Source organism: Notechis scutatus, chromosome 4, assembly GCF_049901735.1.
Source record: "Notechis scutatus isolate UNSWTSFEM ecotype Mainland chromosome 4, rNotScu1.2, whole genome shotgun sequence".
Taxonomy (NCBI): Eukaryota; Metazoa; Chordata; class Lepidosauria; order Squamata; family Elapidae; genus Notechis; species Notechis scutatus.
Window position 1 is genome coordinate 167,644,944 of NC_142012.1, and position 17,770 is coordinate 167,662,713.

General features: G+C 46.3%; 1 protein-coding gene across 4 annotated transcripts in view; it reads left to right on the forward strand.

Moving 5' to 3' along the window:
- The window catches only part of TP63 (tumor protein p63), a 166,046-nt gene that overhangs the window by 52,417 nt on the left and 95,859 nt on the right, over positions 1–17,770 (forward strand). The window lies entirely within an intron of this gene.

A 17,770-nucleotide genomic window follows, 5' to 3' on the forward strand; every position in this document is an offset into this window, starting at 1 on the left:
AAAAACCATGCAGGAAAATCATCTTTTAATGCATTCCGAGCACCTAGCGTTGCATTCAAACTCAGGGCACCTTGGCCGTCTTCGGGGTTGCTCATTGCAGCTCGTCTTCCGAAGTACCTCCGGCCCCTGGGCCAGCCCTGACCTCGGCCTTCCCCTTCCCCAAATCCTCATCCCTTGGGGCGGACTCAAGAAATAATCCTGTTTTTTTTCCACATTTTCTGCTCTGACCACGTAAACATCTGAATAAGCCCATGTGTGGCCGGCTTGTTTAGAAAGAAAGAAAAAAAGCAGGCTTGTTTTGCTCGGAATGAGGTTGTTTTCCTTCTTGGTTTCAATCCCGGGATGGGGTTTTGTCTCCGCTTGAACCTTATTTTCATTGGGGGGGTCGGGACAAAAACAACAACCCAGGTTGCTAGTCCTCAAGGAGTCAGCCTGCAGCAGGCCTGAAAGAGCCTTGCAAAGAGATCCGCGGATAAAACAAGCACGGAGGGCAAGAAACAGGAACTGTCCTAAGTCCATGCCAGTTGCCAAGCCTCTGAATTTGGATCACGTGGATGCTGCGACGGTCCTTAAGTGTGAAAAAATGGTCGGGAGTCGCTTTTTTTCAGTGCCCGAAATGAAGTGTTGTAAGTCGAGGACTTTCCTGTACGGATCCACTTCTTGCGTTCTTGCGGTTAAAACGTAAAAACTCCTTTATAAGGTTATGTTAGAACTTTAAAATTTAATTAAAAGAAAAAACAAAAAAACCAGCCACCTGCCCTATGGGATTTAGGCTTAAAAAGTGTTCTCTCTGCCCTTAAGCGTTGGCTTTGCACCCGGATGGAAAGGAGAGGAAAATAAACAAACTCACACATCACAAATATATGTATATGTGTATCTATATCTATATCTATAGATAGATAGATAGATAGATAGATAGATAGATAGATAGATAGATAGATAGACAGAGAGAGAGACAGACAGACAGACAGACAGACAGATGTTGGATAGATTGAGATAGATAGATAGATAGATAGATAGATAGATAGATAGATAGATAGATAGATAGATAGATAGATAGATAGATGATAGATAGATAGATAGATAGATAGAGAGAGAGAGAGAGAGAGAGAGACAGACAGACAGACAGACAGACAGACAGATATAGATAGATAGATAGATAGATAGATAGATAGATAGATAGATAGATGATAGAGATAGATAGATAGATAGATAGATAGATAGATAGATAGATAGATAGATAGACAGACAGACAGACAGACAGACAGACAGACAGACAGACAGATATAGATAGATAGATAGATAGATAGATAGATAGATAGATAGATGATAGATAGATAGATAGATATAGATAGATAGATAGATAGATAGATAGATAGATAGATAGATAGATAGATAGATAGATAGATAGATAGATAGATAGATAGATAGATATAGATAGATAGATAGAGATAGATAGATCTCTCTCTCTCTCTCTCTCTCTCTCTCTCTCTCTCTCTCTCTCTCTCTATCTATCTATCTATCTGGGTCGCCTCTTCTTCCCTGTGGCTTTTGCACAGATTCACCTTCGAAAGTGGCTTCGGTGTAAAAATGTGCAAGTTGTGGTGGAGAATCTTCTCCAGGGTTTTATCACGCCTTAACTAAGTTGTCTCTTGCCAATTGTGGGCCTTTTCAACTGGAGAAAAGGTGTGTGTGTGTAAGTGTGCGTTCTCGGCAGGCAACCACAACAGAATCCCTGGTAAAACATCCCAGACCTGGAATGGCTCCTGACAATTTTTTTTTACACATGAGTTTGGGCTTATTTCCTAGCCACTCAGGCCTCAGGTTCAGGATGGGGAGGTCGAAACCCCTTGTCAATCATGATTAAAGGATGGGGGAGGAGGGGAGTCCAAAGAGGGAGGGGAGGGATGGCTCAACATGCCCTGCGAAGCCTCTTTGCCTGGTGTGAGGTGGACACCACCATCACCAACACCATCATCGTGTCTAGCAGAGATCTGGAGGGTTTCCAAGTTTGGAGGGAAGAAGGTTTTTGGAGCCTCAAAGTTTAGTTTTGTTTTATATTTTATATTATTATTTTGTTCTATTCTATTCTACTCTATTCTATTCTTTCTTCATGCCTTTTCCTGTCCTCTTTCCTATTGTCTTTCCTTCCCTTCTGTCCTCTCCTCCCCTCCCCCTCTGCTCCTCCTCCCCTCCTTTGCTCCTCCCTCTTCTCCCCTCCCTTCTCTGCTCCTCCCCTCTCTACTCTTCCCTCCCGTCTCCTCCCCCCTCCCCCCTCTGCTCCTCCTCCCCTCCCCTCTACTCCTCCTACCCCTCTGCTCCTCCCCTCTGCTCCCCTCCCTTCTCTACTCCTCCCTCCCCTCTGCTCCTCCTCCCCCTCTGCTCCTTCCCTCCTCTCCCCTCCCTTCTCTGCTCCTCCCTCCCCTCTGCTCCCCTCCCCTCCCCTCTGCTCCTCCTACCCCTTTGCTCCTTCCCTCCTCTCCCCTCCCCTCTCTGCTCCTCCCCTCTCTACTCTTCCCTCCCGTCTCCTCCTCCCTCCCGCTCTGCTCCTCCCATCCCCCTCTGCTCCTCCTCCCCTCCTCTGCTCCTCTCCTCTTCTCTCCTCCCTCCCCCTCTGCTCCTCCTCCTCTTCCTCTTCCTCTTCCTCTTCTTCTCCTCTTCTCCTTCCTCCTCCTCCTTGTCCTATCCCTCCTCCTCCTCCTCCTCTTCTTCTTTCTCCTCCTCCTCCTCTTCCTCCTCCTCCTCCTCCTCTTCTTCTCCTCTTCTTCTCCTTCCTCCTTGTCCTCTCCCTCCCTCTTCTCCTTTCTCCTCCTCCTCCTCCTCCTCCTCCTCCTCCTCCTCCTCCTCCTCCTCCTCCTCCTCCTCCTCCTCCTCCTTCTCCTCTTCTTCTCCTTCCTCCTTGTCCTCTCCCTCCCTCTTCTCCTTTTTCCTCCTCCTCCTCCTCCTCCTCCTCCTCCTCCTCCTCCTCCTCCTCCTCCTCCTCTAGTACTGATGATGTTCCCTCACTGGGACTTGAAACACCTGCAAGAAAGCCACCCAGCTCAGAGGGTCCCCCCAGGACCCCTCATTTCAATCCTCAGCTTCAAATACTCTCTTCGAGTAATAGGCTAGGTGGCAGGCAGTTCCAAGTGCAGGAGCTACCACCAAGAAGGCTCTTCCTTGGTGGGGGGGGGACCTTGTGAGCTGGGCTGGAGAAACTGCCTGATACCCTCAGCAGGTCCCCTTAAAGTGTGGTGGCTCAACCTGGAGCCCTCCCCACCTGTGAAACTTCAACTCCCTTTGTGGTTGGTGTGGCCTGAACGCCAAGGCTTGCGCATAGTCCAACTCTGGTGCATCCTGCAAAGAATTGCTCCGTGCCCGCCCCCCTTCCCTGCTCTTAATTTTTAAAGGGGTGGTGGGGAAATTGCCAAAAAAACCACCCCACTTTACAAGACTTTCCTTACCTTCTTCCTTCCTATTTTGCAATGGCCAAAACTGCAAAGGGGAGAGAGAGAGAGAGAGAGAGATTGGGGCGCCATTGCATCCTCAGCCATTCGGAGCGAGGCCCTTTGGCCAGCAAAACCTTGTGTTTTTTTTTCCCAATCCTGATCTCAGAATTTGTGTGGTTCTAGAACTTGACTTTCTCCAGAAAAGCTGTGGAATATTAGACTCCATCCCACCCTCTGTTGCATTTCTGTTAAGATGTTTGTGAACTGCCTTGCATCCAGGGAACGGAAGTGTTCTCTTCTGGGTGACTTGCTTTGAAATCGGTGCTTTTCAAAGTTGGCTTCTCGAAGATGGATAGACTTCAACTCCCAGAATTCCCCCAGCCATCAATCTTCCAGGAGCCAATTTTGAAAAAACAACAACAACAACAACACTGCTTTAAACTGGCAGGGGAATTCTGGGATTTGAAGTCCACCTACCTTAAAGCGTCCAAGTTTGAAAAAACGTTGCTTTAAATAATGGAGAATTTCTCCTCCTCAAATCCTCACCATTTAATTTTCAGCAAGAGCGTTAGATGGTTTGAAAGACAACAGAGAAGATAGTATGCAGATTTTCACGTGAAGGGGGATGTTTGGATGGATGGACGGATGGATGGATGGAAGGGAAGGGAAGGAAGGAAGGAGAGAGAAAGGCAGAAGGAAGAAAGGAATGAGGGAGGGAAGAAGGAAAGAAAGTGGAAGGAGAGGCAGAAGAAAGGAAGGAATGAGGGAGGGAAGAAGGAAAGAAAATGGAAGGAAGAGAGGCAGAAGAAAGGAAGGAATGAGGGAGGGAAGAAGGAAAGAAAATGGAAGGAAGGAGAGGCAGAAGAAAGGAAGGAATGAGGGAGGGAAGAAGGAAAGAAAGTGGAAGGAGAGGCAGAAGAAAGGAAGGAATGAGGGAGGGAAGAAGGAAAGAAAATGGAAGGAAGGAGAGGCAGAAGAAAGGAAGGAATGAGGGAGGGAAGAAGGAAAGAAAAAAAACGAAGGAAGGAGAGAAAGGCAGAAGGAAGGAGGGAGGGAAGAAGGAAAGAAAGAAAACAGGAAGGAAGGAAGGAAAGGCTCAAGAATTTAGAAAGTTAGCTCATGCAATTCTATCCAATCCAATCGCTTTCTGGATTATTATTATTATTTTTTCATTGCAAAATTTTCCTCTTTCCACCCTTTTCTCACCCTGCTCAGTGCTTTCCACAAAACTTTGCATTGGGTTTAACTTTAATTTTTTTATCCCTTGTGGTTTGGTGGAACAAACAAGAAGATGCATTTATTTGAAGGGTGTACAACACATTTCCCGTCTGTCTCGCATGGAAAATCTGCATGATTTTATGTCCTGGTGGTGCTTTTGTTTTTGGCACCAATTTGCTTTCGCTATTAGAAGATTTTAAATTTTCTCTTCTGAAATTCTGAAATTCCCATGAGGTTTGTTGAGTCGAATGGCTTGTCCAGGGTTTAAAGCGCATAATGATGCTGTAATGTTCTCCTTTGCGGGAAAAATTGCAAATGGAAACTCAGAAAAAAAAGAAATATTTATTTTTTCTTTCTGCTGTTGTGCGTTTTCCTTGGTTTTCTGCCGCTAAAGGTCATTTTCTGACATTTTTGTAATTTCGTGCTTTCCATGTGCCATTTGTTCACACATATATTATTTTCCTATACTCTTATTATTTTTCTATACTTTCCTATATTCCTTTCAAGTGTGCACATGCCTGAATTGGAGGAGAGGATTTTAAAAATAATTTCACAGTTCTTCGACAAATCATTGGAAATATTTTAACCCGGTTTTCCGCTTAGAAATCAATTCAGGACAAATGAAAGCCATTAAGGTTGTCTAAAATAACCCGGATCGTTGTATGATATGGATACAGTGCAAAGGAAAGGAAAGAATGCGAATGAATCGGTAAATGTGATTTTAAAAATGGTTTAGTAAAATGTGTAGCAAAAGTTTTGCTTGGATACATTATTGACTTTCCAGCTAATCGATTCGGTTAAAATTTGCATTATCATTCGATGAATGCAATTCTAAAGGATTGGGGTAGAGTAGCTGTCTTTTTCCAGTTAACTGAGCATGTTAACTTTTATTTTAATTATCTAAAATGTGTCCTATGTTCTCCTGTTAAATTTGCAATTAGCAGTGAGGTTCACGGAAGTGAAATTTGATTTCCTGTTTAGGTCTCTTCATTGCAGCATCGTATAATATTCTGTCCTGAAATTTTGCACAGTGGACAAGACAGGTTTCCCCGAGGGGTATTTAACATCCTGCCTGAGAAATATTAAATTGGTTCATTTCATTCTTAAAATTGGGAATCTTTCAAATTAAACCACAGGGCCGGATGAAATGGGAGGCATTTATTTGATTTATCAATCGCTTACAAGATAATAGGTATAAGTATAAACATAGCATGAGAAAAACAGGATTCCTAGTCTGGAATCTTTCTTCCCAAAGGTGTTAATTTTTTGCTAGGTTGCATTTTGACGCAGTGAAGTGGTTGAAACCTTTTAAGAAATTTTACCTAACAGAATAGCGGGGCTGGAAGGGGACCTTGGAGGGCATCTAGTCCAAACCCCTGTTCGAGCAAGAGGCCTTGTACTATGTCGCACAAATGGTTGTCTAATCTCTTAAAAAACCTGGTTTTTATTTTTGGGAGGGTTTAATTTGGGCAGGGACCCATCCATGCTGGTTTCTTGGCAGATGGTTGTGGTTTGTAATGGTTGGGACAATCTTGTTGGGCTTTCCACAACCCAAGGACTAAACCAAGATCTGTGTCCCTTTCCTGACCCAAGTGGTATCCAAAGATCATCCGGGCTTGTGGGTTAACAGGTTTACGATCACAGTTGGGGCCAGGTAGCCATCGCTGAACAAGGCGGGTTCTAAGCGCTGCTGATTTTATGACCTTTTTCAGCATGGTCGCTGAGTGAATCGCTCTCATTGTGAAGTGAATCACACCGTCGTTAAGGGAGTCTGGCAACTGGCAGGTGCCAAACCCCAAACTTTGATCACGCTACAGTGGGGGGTGCGACGGTTATAAGTGTGAGGACCAGGCCCTAAATCGCTTTTTTTTTCTTCCCCTTCCTGATGTTGTTGCAACTTCGGTCGTAAGTTGGGGACCTGCTTGTAAACTCCTTCAACTGCTTGGCGCAGGGAGGTTTCGCTTTGCGTGTGTTGTGCAAAAAGGGGAGATATATATTTCCCACCCCCCCTTCCTGCCTCCCTGGCTGTGTTTGCCCGAAGACGGATGGGTCCTTGGTGCCGCTTGGCTGGAGGAAAGGCCTTCTCGAGTGACAGGGTGGCCTTCCCTAATGGGGCTCATCATGCTCCGGGGTTGCGCCTTTTGGAGCGCACAACCGCTTGTCGAGGGGGAGGCGGCTGCGCTCCGGTGATCGCAGGATCAATCTTCTGGAAAGTGATGGATGGACCCGGGCATTCCTTCCCCCTCCCCCCCAAAAAAAACCAATCCCCATCAGTCGGCCACGGTGGTCATGCCTCCCTTCAAATATTGGATCGTGGCGCACTGCTGGGGGGTGGAGATGCACCATTTAGGAGAGCAGCGTGTGTGTGTGTGTGTGTGTTTGTGTGTGTGTGTGCAGATGATGTGATAAAACCAAGGGTTTCCGTCGCTGCTACTGTCAGAATGCATCTGAAGGATGTTTTCAATCTCTGGAATAACTGCCGGCAGTTTTGCAGGCTTAATGTCCCATTTTCTTTTTCTTTCTTTCTTTCTTTCTTTCTTTCTTTCTTTCTTTCTTTCTTTCTTTCTTTCTTCTTTCTTTCTTTCTTTCTTTCTTTCTTTCTTTCTTTCTTTCTTTCTTTCTTTCTTTCTTTCTCTCTCTCTCTCTCTCTCTCTCTCTCTCTCTCTCTCTCCCTCCCCCCCTTCCTTCCCTCCTTCCTTCCTTCCTTCCTTGGAGCATATGCACCAAGACAAGTTCCTTAATGTGTCCAATCACACTTGGCCAATAAAGAATTCTATTCTATTCTATTCTATTCTATTCTATTCTATTCTATTCTATTCTATTCTATTCTCTATTCTATTCTCTATTTTCTATTCTATTCTATTCTATTTTATTTTCTATTCTTTATTCTATTTTCTATTCTATTCTATTCTATTCTCTATTCTATTCTATTCTATTCTCTATTCTATTCTATTCTATTCTATTCTATTCTATTCTATTCTATTCTATTCTTTTCTATTTTATTTTCTATTCTTTATTCTTTATTCTTTATTCTATTTTTCTATTCTATTCTATTCTATTCTATTCTATTCTATTCTATTCTCTCATTCTATTCTATTCCATTCCATTATTCATAATTCTATTCTGTTCTCTTCTCTTGTCTTCTCCTTCCTTCCTTCCTTCCTTCCTTCCTTCCTTCCTTCCTTCCTTCCTTCCTTCCTTCCTTCCTTCCTTCCTTCCTTCCTTCCTTCCTTCCTTCCTTCCTTCCTTCCTTCCTTCCTTCCTTCCTTCCTTCCCTCTCTCTCTCTCCTTCTCCCTCCCTCCCTCCTTCTCCCTCTCTCTCTTTCCTTCCTTCCAGTTGCAGGTCAAGGATTAGGGTACAGTCAGCCAGATGTTCAGACTGAAATTTGGCAGTCGTGTCCACCTCTTGAGTCCTTCCTAAAAGAGGCAGATGTTCTTGTTCAATAATATTAAAGGTCTCATTGCAGGATGTAAGCTGTTGCAAGCCAAGCCGCCTTTTGCAATTGACTGACGGGGATTTTGTCAATGCCGATGGTTATCATGCTTCTTGCACAGTCAGCCAGATGTTCAGACTGAAATTTGGCATTCGTGTCCACCTCTTGAGTCCTTCCTAAAAGAGGCAGATGTTCTTGTTCAATAATATTAAAGGTCTCGTTGCAGGATGTAAGCTGTTGCAAGCCAAGCCGCCTTTTGCAATTGACTGACGGGGATTTTGTCAATGCCGATGGTTATCATGCTTCTTGCACAGTCAGCCAGATGTTCGGTCTGGTTTTGGCCTTTTCGTACACTTATCGAGTCCTAGCCAAGGACCCGGGAGAGGCAGGTGTGGGTGTTGGATGGTGTTAAAGGTCTCGTTGCAGGATTTAAGCTTGTTCCGAGTGAAGCTGCCTTCTGCAATTGACTGACGGGGATTTTGTCAATGCCGCTGGGGTTCAAGTGGCGCTCCAGATGTTTTGGGATTGTACCCAAGGCGCCTATCCCGATTGGAGCTACTTCTGCTTTCGTTTGCCACAGTCGTTCTATTTCTATTCTCTTTGTATTTTGTGATCTTCTCCCGTTCTTTCTCTTCCGCTCTCTTCAGATACTGCAACATTCACTATCCAGATTTTCTCATTTTTTTTCTTATCGTGTGAGGGATGTTGTGTGGCCGATGCTCACTTGAATTCTAACATCTCCAGGCAATTTATCTTCTTCCCTTTCTACGACTTCCTCTCCAGGTAGTCCTCCACTTAACGACTGCAGTTGAACCTGGGATTTACAATGCTAAGCGAGGAACGGATTTAGGCGAGTTTTACCCCCCATTTTACAACCGTCCTATCGTTGCCACCATTGTTAAGCGAACCACTGTGGTGGCTTCAATTTAGTCACACGGTCGTTAAGTGAGATCTGGCTTCTCCGTTGACTTTGCTGGTCAGGTGGATCGCAAAAGGGGATTTACCTGAAACCCCCCACCCCCCCCACTGGGAGGCTGCGACGGTCGTAAGTCTGAAAAACAGTCCTAAGTCTTCTTTTTTTTTTCAGTGCCTTTTTCACTTCGAACGGCTACTAAATGAATCGTTGTAAGTCGAGGACTGCCTGTATTTTATGGTCCCACCAGTTCCTGCTTGCAGGCAAATGGTATTTCTTGCCAACCTTCCAACACACCATGGTTGCTATTTTGTCATGCCATTATATGTGTTGTTGTTGTTGTTGTTGTTGTTGTTGTTGTTGTTGTTATTATTATTATTATTATTATTATTATTATTATTATTATTATTATTATTATTATACAGGGAGTCCTCAACTTATAACAGTTCGCTTAGTGACTGTTGAAAGTTACTGTCAGGATTCCAGCAATGGCTCTAATGAAATCATGATTCTCGAGCCAAACTTCAAAAAACTTCAAAGGATTTATTAGAAAGCGATATGCTGGCACTGCCCTGTACGAAGCCAACTCTGGCCTACATCATTCACAGTCCCCTGTGACCCTGTTTCCCTCCCTCCCCCCCGAGGTGTGTGTCATAAATCACATTCTTCCAATTAAATATATTCCCGGGAAAAAGCTCTGGTATTTTAGTCACCATCTTTTAAAGAGAAGAGTTGGAATGTGCTTTCATTCGCTCAGGCGTAGGAATGTTTTATGAGTTGACAGTTCCAGTGCCACTGAAAAAAGTGACTTAGGAACATTTTTCACGCTTATGACCCTTTGCAGCAACCCCCATGGTCTGTGATGGCGAACCTAGGGCACGCCATTTGTGCCGGCATGAGAGCCGCAGGCAAACTTAACCTCACTGTGCATGTGTGTACCTCACAATTGATTTTTCGGCTGGTTTGAGGCCTTTTCCGGCCTCCCAGAGGCTTGAGAAAAAGCCTCTGCAGGCTTTGCAGGACGAATAATAGGCCCGTTTCATCATTTCCGGAATGAAGGAGAAACTTTCTAACGGTGAGAACAATCAACCAGTGTAACTACTTGCCACCAGAAGTTGTGGGAGCTCCAACACTGGAGGTTTTTAAGAAGAGACTGGACAGCCATTTGTTTGAGATGGTACAGGGTCTCCTGCTTGAGCAGGGGGTTGGACTAGAAGACCTCTGAGGTCCCTTGAAGTTCTACAAGGGAGGGAGGGAGGGAGGAAGGAAGGAAACAAATGGATGGAAACTAATCCAGGAGAGAATCAACCTAGAATTAAGGAGAAACTTTCTAACAGTGAGGACAATTAACCAGTGGAACTGCTTGCCACCAGAAGTTGTGGATGCTCCACCACTGGAGGCTTTTAAGAAGAGATTGGGTAACCATTTTTGGTATAGGGTTTCCTGCCTGAGCAGAGGGCTGGACTAGAAGACCTCCAAGGTCCCTTGGAGTGTGATATTGATGCAATATCAGGGGTTTTCAGTTCAACGTATAGGGCGTAAAGGGTGTGTGTGTGTGTGTTTATTTTCGTGGATGGGTGCAGTGAGGATGGTATTTAGTTTCGTTGTACGAGGGAACAGATATAACAGATGACCAGAGTTGGAAGAGACCTTGTAGGTCATCTAGTCCAACCCCCCAGGGGGCCCAAGCGGGAGACCCTACACCATTTCTTTTGTTTTTGTTTTTGTAAAAGTTTTTTATTTTTTAAAGACAAACACTAATAAACACAAACATAAAACATCAACATAAAACCATCTTCCAAAATACAGCGTGTCGGTTGGTACATTTCTTTTGTGCAGTGTCATAATATCAACAGTCTCCCCCTTCCAAACATATATTCATATTACATAAGTCAACTATACATATTATGTTATGTTATGTTATGTTATACTATTGTATTATATTGTATTGTATTATATTATACTATGCTATGCTGTGCTATACAATACTTTATATTATATTATATTATATTATATTATATTATATTATATTATATTGTATTGTATTGTATTATATTATATTATATTATATTATATTTATTATATTATATTATATTATATTATATTATATTATATTATATTATATTTATTATATTATATTATATTATATTATATTATATTATATTATATTATATTATATTATATTATATTATATTATATTATATTATATTATATTATATTATTATATTATATTATATTATATTATATTATATTATAATATAATATTATATTATTATTGTATTATAGTGTATTATATTATTATATTGTATTGTATAGTATTGTATTGTATTGTATTGTATTGTATTACATTACATTACATTACATTACATTACATTACGTTACATTACATTACATTACATTATATTGTTATTATATCACTTCTTGAAAGTGTGCAATGATACTAAACTAAACTAAACTAAACTAAACTAAACTAAACTAAACTAAACTAAACTAAACTAAACTAAACTTCCAGCTCCATTCCGATCGATTGCTGTGCATCTCCTTGTGGCTGCGTTCTTGTGTTATTCCTGACGTTTAATGCCCCAGGGTGGGCTAGAGGCGATGGAGGGAGATGTGTATCTTCAGAGTGGGGAACCAGCCTTATTTTGCCCCCCCCCTCCTCGACACCCCCCCTTCACGGAGTTTTTTGGGGCACGTGTTGAGCGGTCTCAGCCCCCCCTTGGTTGTTAGAAGCCAAAGCAGCCAGCTCTGTTTGGGTTGGGGGTGTGTGAGGGAGGGGGGCGTGTGTGCATGACCGCCTGGCCAAATTCCAAAGCAGCTTTCCGCCCCCGGGGAAGCTGAGCTGTGGCCCCCATGCCCCCTCCCCATCTAACCGTCCCCTTGTCGGCAGGCGGGCCCGCCTCCCAAGAAAGTCATCTGCCGGTGGACCCTTCCTCCCCGGGCTGTGGTGAGGAGAGGCTTCAGACAGACAGGCTGACCTCTTGGTCACCAGCCACCTCTCCTCACGCATTCCTGGCCGCAGGCTCTCAGCCTCCCCCTCTTCCCCTGCACGGGGTGGGTGGGGGTCTTAACGCACCTCCGATCACCTGGATTTGGGGCTTGCACCTGTCCGGGAAAGAGGAGGGTGGGGGCTGGCGCCCAGGCGAACACGGAGAGAAGGGTTAGAAGATCAAGAGGGCCGGCCGAGGAAGGAGCCGCCGAGCTGCTCGTGTCAAGGGAGGATTAATGGCTATTTAAAGAGCAGCCAGGAGGAGGAGGAGGAGGAGGAGGAGGAGGTGGTACCGCCAACGAGACAGGTGGCCGAAGGCGCGCATGGAATGCCAAGCAGTAGCGTGTCCTCGGCGGGGGTTTGTTTTCCTCTGGCCTTCCTTGAGAAGCCCCCTCTGGAGCAGCCCGGGCGCTGGAGGAAGTCGGGAGGCATAAGTTGGGGGGGGGGAGAAGGTTCAAGGGGCTCAAGGCTGAGACGCAGGAGTGGCGGAGACGGAGTTGTGGTGGGACATCCGGAACGGAGTCCCTTCCCGGAGCTGCAGAGACGGAGAGGTGGACCCAACTGCCCTTTTGGGTTGGCTTAGCGGTTGTGATGGTTCTCGAGGGGGTTGTGTGTTGGATGCACACAACAAGCTTGCCAAGAGTCACTGATGAGGTTAGCTAGTTGGGTCATGAAAGGTCTGCAAGGAAAAAAATATCTCAAGCTCAGAGCACCAGGGACCCCTCTCCTCCTCCTCCTCTCCTCTTCTTCTCCTTCTCTTCTTCTTCTTCTTCTTCTTCTTCTTCTTCTTCTTCTTCTTCTTCTTCTTCTTCTTCTTCTTCTTCTTCTTCTTCTTTCTTCTCCTTCTCCTTCTCTTCTCCTTCTCCTTCTCCTTCTCCTTCTCCCTCCCTCTCCCCCTCCCCTTCCCCTTCTTCTTCCTTCTTCCTCCCCTCCCTCCTCTTCTTCTTCTCCTTCTCCTTCTCCTTCCCGTTCTCCTTCTCCCTCCTCCTCCTCCTCCTCCTCCTCCTCCTCTTCTTCTTCTTCTTTTCCTTCTCCTTCTCCTTCGCCTCCTCCTCCTCCTCCCTCCTCCTCCTCCTCCTCCCTCCTCCTCCTCTCTCCTTCTCCTCCTCCTCTTCTTCTTCCTTCTCCTCCTCCTCCTCCTCCTCCTCCTCCTCCTCCTCCTCCCTCCTCCTCCCTCCTCCTCCTCTCTCCTCCTCTCCTCCTCTTCTCCTCCTCCTCCTCCTCCTCCTCCTCCTCCTCCTCCTCTCTCTCCTCCTCCTCCTCCTCCTCCTCCTCCTCTTCTTCTTCTTCTCCTTCTCCTTCTCCTCTCCTCCTTCTCCTTCTCCTCCTCCTCCTCCTCCTTCCTCCTCCTCCTCCTCCTCTTCTTCTTCTCCTTCTCCTTCTCCTTCTCCTTCCCGTTCTCCTTCTCCCTCCTCCTCCTCCTCCTCCTCCTCTTCTTCTTCTCCTCTCTTCTTCTCCTTCTCCTTCGCCTCCTCCTCCTCCCTCCTGCTCCTCTCCTTCTCCTCCTCCTCCTCTTCTCCTCCTCCTCCTCCTCCTCTTCTTCTTCTTCTTCTTCTCCTCCTCCTCCTCCTCCTTCCTCCTCCTCTTCCTCCTCCTCCTCCTTCTCCTTTCCTTCTTCTTCTTCTCCTTCTCCTTCTCCTCCTTCTTCTTCTTCCCCTTCTCCTTCTCCTCCTTCCCGTTCTCCTTCTCCCTCCCCTCCTCCTCCTCCTCCTCATCCTCCCTGCAAACCCCTCACCCTTCCAGCACTGATGATGTTCCCTAGTTAGGTCATGCAACGGTTGCAAGGAAACCACCAGGCTCATAGAGCACCACGGAGAGCCCACAGTTACACCCCGAGCGACACATCCTGTCTGCTATGAAACGTGTCCATTAGATTAAAGGAGGAGGCATCAATTAAAATGTTGGAGGAACGTTCAGATTCTTCTCCTTAAGCCTCCCACGTCGGATATTATGAACGTCAGGCCAGAAACGCCTGGACAAATCGAGAGGAAAGGAAAAGAAAATCTTAAATTGGGAGGCCAACTCCATTTGGATCAAGGTTTCAAACGTTTTGCAAGCGTCGTGTAAAAAGACGCCTTTTGTCTGTCGGGGATGGGCTGGGACAAAACGTGGAGACCCCCCCCCAAAAAAAAATGGACCACGAAAGGAAAGTTTTTCAGGCCACGCGACAACACTGCCATTCAGCTCCGTCTCCCGCGTTGTGAAGTTGCATACCGAAGCTCCGAAAACTTGTTTATTGCTAATCTTCCCCCCCTTTGAGCTCTGCAGGGAACGTGGCCAGCCTGTTGTTGTGCTTCTGTTGTGCCTTTTGCGGGATCTCTGGCGACGTGTGTGTACCTGCCTTCGGATGTCGCCGGCGAGGTGTTTTTTCTTTTTCGCTTCGCCTGCTTGGAAATAAAGAGGAATCTGGCAGAGGAGTTGGCGTTCTGCTTAGGGAAGGGAGCAAGCGGGGATCCTGCTGCCTTCAGCCCCCCCCCCCCTCCCGAGCGAAATGACATTGAATGCAAACTCTGGAATTTGTCAGGAGGGGCAGCCTCCGTTTGAAGAGGGTCTTCGGATGCTTGGGAGGGAGGGAAGGAAGGAAGGAAGGAAGGAAGGGGGAGAAGTGGGGAGGAGCAAAGAAAGAAAGGAAGATGAAGAAAGGAAGGAATGAGGGACAGAAGGAGAAAGGAAAGGAAAGAAATGGAAGAAAGGAAGGAATGGAGGGAAGGAGAGGAGAAGGAGGGAGGGAGGAGCGAAGAAAGGAAGATGAAAGAAGGAAGGAAGATGAAAGGAAGGAATGAGAATGGAAAGAGGGAAGGAAGGGAAGAGAATGGAGGGAAGAGGAAGGAAGAAAGGAAAAGGAAAAGGAAAGGAAAGAAATGGAAGAAAGAGGAAGGAATTGGAGGAAGGAAGGAAGGAGAAAGGGAAAGCACAAAGGAGGGAGGAAGGAAGAAAGGAAGGACGAGGAAGAAGGAAGATGAAGAAAGGAAGGAAGGAGAACAGAAAGAGTGAGGAAGGGAGAAAGTAAAAGGAAAGGAAGAAATGGAAGAAAGGAAGGAGTGGAGGAAGAGAGGAGAAGGAGGAGGAGGGAGCAAAGAAAGGAATGAAAGAAGGAAGGAAGATGAAGGAAGGAAGGAATGAGAATGGAAAGAGGGAAGGAAGGAAAGAAAGAAGGGAGGGAGGAAGGAAGAAAAGGAAAGGAAAGAAATGGAAGAAAGGAAGGAATGGGAGGAAGGAAGGAGAGGAGAAGGAGGAGGGAGGCACGAAGGGAAGGAGAAAGGAAGACGAGAAAGAAGGAAGATGAAGAAAGGAAGGAATGAGAACAGAAAGAGGGAGGAAGGAAAAGGAGAGGAAAGGAAGGAAGGAAGGAAGAAGAAGGAATGGAGGGAGGGAAGGAAGGAAGGGGAGAGAAGGGGGAGGGAGGCAGGGAGGGAGCAAAGAAAGAAAGGAAGATGAAGAAAGGAAGGAATGAGGACAGAAGGAGAAAGTAAAAGGAAAGGAAAGAAATGGAAGAAAGGAAGGAATGGAGGGAAGGAGAGGAGAAGGAGGGAGGGAGCGAAGAAAGGAAGATGAAAGAAGGAAGGAAGATGAAGAAAGGAAGGAATGAGAATGGAAAGGGGGAAGGAAGGAAAGAAAGAAAGAAGGGAGGGAGGAAGGAAAAAGGAAAGGAAAGAAATGGAAGAAAGGAAGGAGAGGAGAAGGAGGGAGGGAGGCACGAAGGGAGGGAGCGAAGAAAGGAAGGAAGATGAGAAAGAAGGAAGATGAAGAAAGGAAGGAATGAGAACGGAAAGAGGGAGGAAGGAAAAGGAGAAGAAAGGAAGGAAGGAAGGAAGAAGAAGGAATGGAGGGAGGGAAGGAAGGAAGGAAAGAGGAGAAGGAGGCAAGGAAGCACGAAGAGAGGAAGTGAAGGAAGAAAGTAAGACAAGAGAAAGAAGGAAGATGAAAGGAAGGAATGAGAACGAAAGAGGGAGGAAGAAAGGAAAAGGAGAGGAAAGGAAGGAAGAAAGAGGAAGGAAGGAAGATGAAAGGAAGGAATGAGAACGGAAAGAGGGAGGAAGAAAGGAAAAGGAGAGGAAAGGAAGGAAGAAAGAGGAAGGAAGGAAGATGAAGGGAAGGAATAGAGAACAGAAAGAGGGAGGAAGGGAAAGGAAAGGAAAAAAAAATGATGTAGGTCTATAGCTGATGACCTTGGAGTTTCTTAAGTTCTCTCTTGTAATGTAGTGACAAACATAGAATCGTAGAACTTGAAGGGACCGTGGAGGTCTTCTAGTCTGACCCCCCTGCTAAAGCCAGGAGACCTTACACCAGGAGTCTCCAAACTTGGCAAGTCCTGGACTTCAACTCCCAGAATTCCTAAGCCAGCATGGCTGGCTGGGGCATTCTGGGAGTTGGAAGTCCCAGGAGTCTTAAAGATACCGAGTTTGGAGACCCTTCTTCCTTGTACCATTCTGGACACATGGTTGTCCAGGCTCCTCTTGGAAACCTCCCGCGATGGAGCACCCACCAACCCCGAGAGATTTAAGCCTAAACAGAGAAATGGTTTAGTTCAGGCCCCTTGCAACCCACCCATGTTGACAAGTGGGAAAGGGGGCCGCTTATTATGGGGAAAAGTTGAGGGCCGTCAGGGTGGCTTTGCATCCAGGGGTCTCTGCTGTGGTGGACCTCAAAAGTTGGCAAGATGACCCTTGGAAGCCTGGAGTGGCATTGCAAGACTTGACCAGCTGAATGGCCCATTTGGGCAATTGCTCCACCGTGTTCTGGGAAATGTATTCAACCCCTGGAACAGAAGCTGCCTTCGGAAGTTGTGGGAGCGCCATCGCTTGAGACTTTTCAAAAGAGACTGGGCTGCCATCGGTCAGAAATGGTGTAGGGTCTCCCGCTTGGGTGGGAGGGTTGGACTGGATCAGTGGTTGCCAACCACTGGGCCGGGGACCACTGGTGAGCCATGAAAATTTTTTGATGGTCCACAGAGAAATGTCCCCCCAAAGCAATTAATCCAGGCTATGCGGGAATACAAGGTTGCGCCGTCCACAGGACCCGCGGGAACACAAGGTTTGCGTCGCTTGCATTGTGAACAACACGAGGTAGTGAGGGGAGGGGGGAAAGGGCAGAAGGGGGGGGAATTTGCCCCACGTGCCCCACACACCTGGCCTGGCCACCTGGCTGCTTCTTTCCGCTTCTTTCTTCTTCTGCTTTTGGCTGCACGCAAGGAAAGCAGCAGAAGTCTTTCTTTCTCTCCCCCAAACTCCGCCAGAAATGAGTCTTTGGGACCCTGCAAGGCCTCCTGCTCCAAGAGGCTGCGCCGGCAAAGACTCATTTCTGGCGGAATTTGGGGGAGAGAAAGAAAGACTTCTGCGGCTCCTGCTGCTTTCCTTGCATGCAGCCAAAAGTCTCTCCCTCTCTCTCTCTTTCTCTCTCTCCCTGAGAACGGAGCTGGAGACGGGATCCTGCGATCCCAAATAAAGAACGATCGATCGGTAGGAAAATGGGATGGGGAATCTTCCTGCAGACTTTTTGGGGGATTTTCCCAGGGTCTCTGGTCCGCGGGATTTAAAAGGATAAGTTTGGTGGTCCCTGAGGTCCAAAAGGTTAGTGACCCCTGGACTAGATGACCTCCGAGGTCCCTTCCAACTCTAGTATTCTATATTCAATGGAACAGAAGTTGCCCTCGGAAGTTGTGGGAGCGTCATCACTTGAGACTTTCAAGAAGAGACTGGACTGCCCTCTGTCTGAAATTGTGTAGGGTTTCCCGCTTGGGCGGGGGGTTGGACTAGATGACCTACAAGGTCCCTTCCAACTCTGCTCA